This window comes from Triticum aestivum, chromosome 2B, assembly GCF_018294505.1.
Source record: "Triticum aestivum cultivar Chinese Spring chromosome 2B, IWGSC CS RefSeq v2.1, whole genome shotgun sequence".
Lineage (NCBI taxonomy): Eukaryota > Viridiplantae > Streptophyta > Magnoliopsida > Poales > Poaceae > Triticum > Triticum aestivum.
This window is the reverse complement of record NC_057798.1, coordinates 734,094,889-734,103,786: the sequence shown is the minus strand read 5'-3', so window position 1 is coordinate 734,103,786 and position 8,898 is coordinate 734,094,889. Positions and strand designations below refer to the sequence as shown.

The window sequence follows — 8,898 nt, the reverse complement described above, 5'->3', positions numbered from 1 at the left end:
GAAAAATCTTAGCCTTAGCATCCTTCAGATTGTTCATGATAATTTGATAATAATCCCAAGTGACTCAACCAATATAGCTATGCTCCCCGGTAACGGCGCCAGAAAAAGGTCTTGATAACCCACAACTATATGGAATCACAACAATTTTCGAGGGTAGAGTATTCAACCCAAATTTATAGATTCGACACAAGGGGAGCCAAAGAATATTTGCAAGTATTAGCAGCTGAGTTGTCAATTCAACCACACCTGGAGATTAATTATCAGCAGCAAAGTGATCAGTAGCACAGTAATATGATAGTTTTGATAGTAATGGTAGCATCTCTACTCCTAATGTCTCAGTTGGTAGGTCGCGTTTCGGGTTTTATTTTCGTCCCACCTAACCCGACCTATTTTGGTACTTCTTTGGTACTACTTCCCACCTCCCTCCCAACCGCGGAAAACCAAAAAAAACCTCCAGCCGAGTACCCCACCCGCCGCCACATGCCTAATCTCCCGTCGCATCCAACTGACCCAACAAAAATAAACCAGCGAAAGCAAGCCGGCGAAAATTAACCAGTGAAAAAAAATCGCCCCACTCTGCGCCCTCGAGCGAGGTTTCGTGCCCTTGGGCAAGAAACAGTCGCCCGACTCTTTGCCCTCCTTCGCCTGCCGCCTCCCTTCGTCCCTTCGCCGCCGCCCTGGCCAACGAGCCTCCCTCGATCTGTTTCCTAAGATCTCTCAAGACCGCCCCAGCCCCGAGACAGGCAGCCACCGAGATCCGAGATCGGAGATGAGCCGCCTCCGCTGAGGAACGAGAGGAGTCGCCGCCTCCAGGTCGTCGTTGTGCCACACCGCCGCCTCCAGGTCGCCGCCGTCACGCACTGCCTCAGGTCCGTTGACCACTCCTCTCCTCGCCACTCCTCACTGCCAGCCCCGCATAGCTCTGCCTCCACGACGGGGATTCGCTCTATGGCGTCCATGAGAGGTGGCTGCAGCCGCCATGGTGCTGATCCGGTCCTTGCTGCTGGATCCGGCCCTCTCCACTCCTCCTCCCAGTCTGATCCAATGGCGACTGCACGACGTCGACCTCCCGGATGGCGTGAAGTCCCAGCGGCAACCTCAGGCCCCTTGCGGTTGGGGTCGATTTGAGGTGGCTCCGGTGGAAACATGGACCACATCACACTGTTACAGGGGCTCCCGAGGCGACATCCAGTTGCTCCGTGTGCGGGGATTATTTTCACCTCTGTTTACTTTTGCGTTTATTTTGCACGCCAAAAACAGGCGAGCGAATCGGGATTCAGCCGTGCGAGATTTTTTGCGATGATGTTGCTCCATGTTCTTTTTGTGATTCAGGTGTTCGTTTTGCACATGTTCATAGTGGGCAACCTCGAGGTCATCGTCACTTCGAGCGCGGCGAGATCCTCGAGGTCGTCATCATCACAGACAAGGGCACTGGCAGATCCAATGGCAGCGGATTCGTGAGTACCCACCCAAACAAATCTCTCTTCCCCTCGTCATCGACTGATCTTCAGTAGTTAATTTTCTTGCTTAAATCAGTCCCGTTAGTTGATGCTATGCCCTGTTTGATGCTGTTACATTCCAGGAGGCGGAGGCGGCCATTAGGGTGTGCTTGAGTCCGTACCCGATGATTAGCGGCCGGAGGGCAACTGCAACCTTGCATGCCTCGGGTCCAGAGGTCCAAGGCACCACAACCAACTGCCTCTTCAGCCATATGCTGGTAATTAATTAGTTTGATTATTTGATTAACGTAAAATTCACTGAAATATATGAATTATTAGTTTTAGTGAGAATTAACCACGATGCATTTCATAGTTTGATTGTTAGTCGTTGACCATTAGCAAGAATCTGTCAATTAACTTATATGTAATGGCAGGGTGTCCGTGTTGAACGTAGCAGATGGTTGCCCTTCAAGCATCAACAAATTGGAAAATTCAAGCTCTGATGAGATTACAAGCAGGGCAGAAAGGGAATCAACACCATCACTCCAAAACATTGAAGGTGAATAAGTGAACCACTATTTAAGTAAATAGACGAATCATATTTTGTTAGAACTAACCAGTTGCTGCTAATATAATCCTCTCCAGGAAGATCAGTTTCAGACAATATAATCTGCTATTTACTTTCTAATTTCTATGTATTTAAGCATGTTCAAACTCAGTACAATTGTACAAATGGATATATTTTGATTTGGTGACTTGCTAGAGACGATTGTTCTGGACAGAACCTGGACCTTATGATATCTACCTATATATATGTTTCTGGCCGCATGTCTACTTATTCTCTTAAGGCCACAGTAGGACCGATCGACACTAGATATATCTAATAACTGTATCATGGTTTTCGCAAAAAATAAATAAATTAAAAAATAACTGTATCATGGGATCACATGCCATTCTTTTTGCTGAAAAATCACCTGGCTTTATTGGAAAGGCTTGAAACAAAGCGACCTGCTTGACGAGCTCCAAACAGAGGTAAGGCTTGATGCCCCCGCTGGATCAACTATTTTTACAATATTGTTGTGACTTTCTAATGACTGCGGCCCATTTTTTCTTCATTGTTCTTTGATCTTTTTTGGGAGATTTAACAAGTTTCTGAACCATTATGTAAAAGAATTGGAATCACTGACATATTAAATTCAGCCACAATTGCATGAACGAGTGAGTGCTGAGTAGCGAACCCAATTTTTGCCATTTCAGATATCTAGCAACGTAATAATAAGACCACTAAAACTAATAATGGTACTATCTCTTACAAATTAATTTACCCTTACAACGGATTGAGGCAGTAGATTACCGAGCCTGCATCATGATGGCCCTTCTTTATGTCAGTTGTCTTGGACCAGTTAAAGGTAACCGCATCTTTCTTACAATTTTTTGGACTATTAATATTTTCCCTGTCTGAGCCAACCAAAAGATACTTTCATGCAGCTATTTCTAATTTAATTTAAACCAAGATGACTATCACCAGTCCCTTTTTTAGTTTTCATGCATTTATCAAGGAAGCTACTTTGTTACTTGGAATGATAGAATAGCTACAATGTAGATATGCTGATTTTGTGTTTGAATCAGTCTGTTCTGCTGAATGCCTCTTTTATTTGCCAAGCTCCAATGGCTTACCAAGATGTGGCTTTTTTCATGGACCAAGTAATTAAATTGTAGATTCGTTGTGTATGTAAGTTGACAAGTAATACATCTCCATTTTTTCAGTTTCAGCAAAAAAATTGCACTGGATTGTGCCGGCTGGGGTGGTCACTTTCTTTGGAAAGAAAGAAACATATATATTGGAGATGCATGCGTTTAGATTTATATTTTCTTTTTTGCCATGAGTTCAATAGTCTCTGTTAAATCACAGTAATTTTGTTGCTCTGCTGAGCAGGTTTTCTTATACATATATTTATTTTGAAAATTCATAGATGGATGAAATGCTGCTGAGACGTTACAAGATATTCCAGCAGAGGCATCCTTACCGTCCGCATTACAAGGATATGAGAACATTGGGGTCCTGAAGGCAGTGACCTGTTTACCATACACATATTTACTTCCTTTCTAGGGCGGAACAATGGAAGGCACAATTCCAAGTACAGCTCTTCAAGAACAGGATCTCTGAAGGAACAACAATTTACAAGCTTGGCGCTTACCAGGTTCAATATGCTAGGGAAAGATACAAAACTGTAGATCGTCCATGGAGAGTAGTGTTTGCCCAAAAAACTACCGTGGAACCAATTGTGCCTCAGCCACCAAACTTTCCCAAGTATGGATATACGACCTACAATGTACACAGTATCAAAGCCGCATTAAACAAATTGTTTTGTTGTCAGGTCAGCAACTCTTAAGAATTGTTTTTATTGTATAATTTTCCACTTCTTACAACTTACAATTTACTGAACTTGTGAATGTTGGATTAGTTACCAGCATCACAAGAATATTTGCGCCGAGCGGCGGATCGGTTGACCAGATATGAGAAAATCACATTGCGCCACTTTTATCATTTTTCATTCTGTGTTCTTATCTCTTCACTGAAACAATGATATATCTTTCCAGAATGCCTGCCGTTGTGACGTTTTGGGGAAAATTAGCAGATGCCCTTGATGCAGACAAAGCTACAACGGTGGTCTGCTCAAGAACCCATTATAGTTCTATTTGTTGGCATGCCAGTACATGAATTTAATGTATGTACTTATCGTCTTCTTATATCCATCCTGCACAATTTAGATAAGAAATTAAAATTACCTGTTAAATTTTTTGTACAGGAAACTTGGCCTTCAAGTCCTGTCTGGCAACTCGATGGTACATAAATCCAACTATTTCTGAAGCGGCAGCTATTCTAGGAAGGTACACACAGCACAAATGATCCATCTGTGCAACTAATTTTCAATAATCCAGCATCTGTGTTGACAAATTTCACAATATCTCAGATCTACTGCAAGATCCCATCAAATTGAGATAAGCACCGGCTCACAGGGTCATCGCTAGGCAACAAATACAACAATCACATAATTATCAGCCGTTGACCCTGGTGGAATCATGGTATGTTGTCATTGCTATCAAAGCTACACTAATGTCTTTCTCCGAGTAACAATATTTGGTTTCTTGATAAAATAGATTGACCTGATGTGACTTGCAGGACCAGTACTATAAACTGGAAATAAAGAGAACTGAAGTGTCCCCTTCCATGGCGTTGGGCGGCCTTTCTCTGCCAGGCGCGGCGGCTCCTCGGTAGGATGATGCAGCTGGCTCGGCGGAGGCTAGGACACATTACAAGCCCCCTCACCCACCCTGACGAGAAGGGCGGCAAGACGAAACTGCTTGCTGATTTTTATCGTTGCATAAATATGCTTATTGTTACAGTGCTTGTCGCAGAGCTGGAGATGGAAAGAACCAATCTTACTTTACTATTATGTGAGAATTATTAGTCTGCAAATTGATTACTAATCCCTCCGTCTCAAAATAAGTGACTCAACTTTGTACTAGCTTTAGTACAAAGTTAGTACAAAATTGAGTCACTTATTTTGAGATGGAGGGAGTATTTTCTATCCTTTGGTGAAATGACCAAGAGCAAGCAAGATGTTGCCAATACTTGCGAGATGATAGTGTAGTTGGCCTTGACTTCCTTTTCTGGTCCTAACCAATTTTAGAGAACAGTGTAATGTTTTTCATTGTTTATTATCCTCGGTGCATACAAAAAATTACTTCGAGTCTCAGGTAGCCAGGTTGCATTATCACCATCTTACAAATATTTGTTGTGCAGGTCTGAGCTGTGTGCAAGGAAGCTCAAGACATTGGAGGAAAGCATTGTCGGATATATGGTATCCTGACCCTCTTACTTGGGACTGGGATAAGTTACAATCATACATGTTCTGAGTTCTGTACTCCCATGTACTTGGGTCCAATAATTTATCTTGACATTATTTTAAATTTTTCTCTAAGATGTGCATATCACTGCTGAATTTTTTGCAATATATAAATTCAGTGTTATTGTGAACACTTGAACAATACATACTGATGTGTAGAATGAGATTGTTGTATACTGAGGACTGAGGTAATCCTTTAGTCAGCTAAATAGTGCATAGTTTACTGATGTAGATTATTAGTAAGCTTCTAATAAATATGATTTGCCAAAAAAATAAATTGCGCATACAAGAGTCAGCTAGGTAAATATGATTTAATAGGTTACTGAAGATTTGCGATGAATAAAAATTGCACGGTCACCTAGGTAAACCGCAGGATGTTTTCCCCACCATGGATGTCTTCTTATGTCAACCTGCTCTTGGTAAGTACAGTATGAACTGCCAAAATTTCAATGGTACATGAGTGGATAAATTTTGCATGATGGTGAATATGTTATCATTGCACTAAAACAAATCTATGCTATGATGTATCTTGATCAATCTACAATACCATTTGGGGTAAACGCTCATGTAGATAATCATGTCTCCTTGAAATTATTTGTATGTAAATAGTTTTGTGCTATGGTGTACCTTTGCTGCTCCTGAAAACTCTTAGTGTAAATGGTCATGGAGATAATTATGTCTATTTGAAGTTATTAGAAAGTAATGAAATTCTATGTTCATGCCATTTCTCTTTTCTTTTCATGAGAAAAAATCACTCAAGGAAGGATCAAATTATATAGCATGGCCAGAGATGAGTAACTCGGAGTCACAACTTCACCACCATTTCCAAACGCAAGTTTGTTGGGAAGTCAAAGTCATGCGCTAGGTTAAGAGGAGGGGAGGCATCTGGTAGAGAGAAATGTTATCTTAGTGTGGCATCGAGGTCTTGAGAGAATGTTTGTTTAACTACCATAGTTTCAAGTCATTTTCTACTCCATAGCAGCACACAATTATCTTATTAGAATTTGTACACGGGTGTTATTACTTGGTAGAAACAAGTGAGAATACCACAATTATTTGGGAGAATTTTTATTACTGAGACCTTTATATTTCTTCTAGACAAAAAGCCAACATCTTTGTTGAGGTTGAAGAAATGGGGAGATAAAGTTGCCATATCAAAATATGCATCTTTCATTAACTGTAAATAAGAAATTCAATTCTCCGTCATCTCTCTGAGGTAGTGGTAACCTTCTCATTTTCCAATCAGATATATAATACGCCATCATCTCTTGGAGTATGTGAGTACATTTTCATAGTTTTGCTAAAGTCTAGAAAAGATGTCAAGCAATGGTATGGTGAGATGACATACCTTTGAAGAGACGACAATGCTACATGCTGCTTTGTCTTTTTCAAGAGTGGTTGGTTAAGTAGGCATGTGGACTCTCAAGGAAATAAGCGGGAGAGAGAATTGATATTTGTAGCTATATGAATAGATATTACAGGCTTGTGTTTGACATATATTTTCTGAATTACGAGCGCATATGTTTTTGGTTATGCCTTGCCAAAGCACGAGCACTTAGCTAGCAGCATTCAACATGCATGCATATTTTTTAATATATGTTTATATGTTGACTTTTGTAGGTCTGAGATAAAACGGATGGCTTCGGATGATGCTTTGAAAATGTCCGTCGACAAAGTCACGGACATACTATGACATACTATGATGGACGGGACTCAAATCTCATCAAGTTTTACACAATGAGAGATGCATAGAAATAATTGTTCTTCCTTGTACATATGTTGCACATAATAATACAAAAGGTTTATTTCTATGTATGTTTATTTTTGCAGAGTATATATCAAAGAGATGGAGAGGGATTATGTCGATGTTCAAAAAGAATCCATAGACAAGGGTCCCAAGGCAATGTCGTTGGAAGGGGTTGAAAATTTTCTGAGCTTTATACAACAATATTGGATATGCAAGCAGAAAAAAAAGGCTAAGGCCCCTTTTGGTTCATAGGGTTGGAATAATAATAGGAATATAAAAATTATAGTAAATGAGATGTCATGTATCTCAAATCATATGAATAGTAATATGAAAAGAGATGTCCTTTCATTCATATCATTGGATTTTCCCATTGAGTCTAGGTTAATATTATTTTCATATAAAATGTGAAGGATAGGAAGATTTTGTCCATAGGAATATGATTCTATTCCTACAAACCAAAGGACTTTAAATATATTTTTTCTATAAAAATCCTATCCTATAGAATTCCTATAAAATTTCTCCAAACCAAAGGAGGCCTCAAAGGCCCGTAGCAACGCACGGGCATTGTATTAGTAAACATTAAAGGTAACAGTGATAGCAATGGTTTTGTAGCAGTAACGATAGCAGTAGCAGCAATAGTAACTTCACAAGAACAATATAAGGTAAATTCGTAGGCATTGGATCGGCGATTCGTTGGATGATATTCATCATGAGACAGTCATAACCTAGGGCGATACGGCACTAGCTCAAGTTCATAAATATAATGTAGGCATGTATTCCATAAATAGTCATACATGCTGATGGAAAGAACTTGCATGAAATCTTTTGTAGTAGGTGACTATAACTTGCAACATTGCATCTAGAACATAGATATAATGGCGATAACATAAACGGTTCAGATCTAAAATCATGACACCCGAGTCCAAAGTGACAAGCATTAAGCATTGCAAAGTCATAGCAACATCAAAATCAGAACATAATGGATACTAGGGATTATGCCCTAACAAAACGAACTCGATTACATGATGAATCTCATCCAACTCCTCACCGACCAGCGAGCCTACGATGGAATTACTCACTCCCGGTGGGGAGCATCATGGAATTGGCGATGGAGAAGTGTTGGTGATGACGAAGATCGAAGATCCCCCTCTCCGGAGCCCCGAACGGACTCCAGATCTGGCCTCCCGATGAAGAATAGGAGACAGCGGCGGCTCCGTCTCGTGAAATGCGATAATTCTTTCTCTCTGATTTTTTCTAGAAAAATAGGATTTTATAGCGTCGGTTTCAGGGTCTGCAGGGCCACCAGGTGGGGACAACCCACTTGGGCGCGCCTGGAGGGGGTGGCGCACCTTGGTGGGTTGTGCCATCCAGGTTCCCCTCCGGTGGTTCTTGGCTCCAGAAATTCTCTTTTATTGTATAAAAAATCCTCGCAAAGTTTCGTTCCATTCCGAGAACTTTTATTTCTGCACAAAACAACACCATGGTAGTTCTGCTGAAAACAGCGTCAGTCTAGGTTAGTTTCGTTCAAATCATCCAAATTAGAGTCCAAAACAAGAGGAAAAGCATGAGGAAAAGTAGCTACAAGGGAGATGTATCACTGACCGAAGAGTATTCCACTCAAGTCACGAACGGAAGAACTGTCAAATCGTCATGATTTTCTCTCGGCCGACCACGAAAGATTGACATATGATTACCTAAAAAGGAAATTGGGACTCGAGGTGCTGAGAGAGGCTCATGACGATTTGATCAGAGAAAATTCTCTTCTCCTACAACAACTTAAAAAAACCTGAAGTGTTTGGGC

The 8,898-nt window shown here is 40.9% G+C and overlaps 1 long non-coding RNA gene across 5 annotated transcripts; it reads left to right on the top strand.

Annotated features, from left to right (window-relative positions):
* Nucleotides 1-570: 570 nt before the first annotated feature.
* On the top strand, nt 571-7,449 carry LOC123047026 (uncharacterized). 5 transcript variants are annotated; one of them, XR_006422724.1, is made up of 9 exons: nt 572-869; nt 1,333-1,457; nt 1,583-1,717; nt 1,874-1,998; nt 3,413-3,817; nt 3,905-4,168; nt 4,250-4,331; nt 4,415-4,526; nt 4,624-7,449. It is a non-coding gene; the product is annotated as an uncharacterized lncRNA (long non-coding RNA). The 5 variants fall into 5 exon arrangements; XR_006422726.1 differs by having other exon boundaries at nt 3,413-4,168; nt 4,624-4,898; nt 5,248-7,449; XR_006422723.1 differs by having other exon boundaries at nt 576-869; nt 4,041-4,168.
* Nucleotides 7,450-8,898: the final 1,449 nt, after the last annotated feature.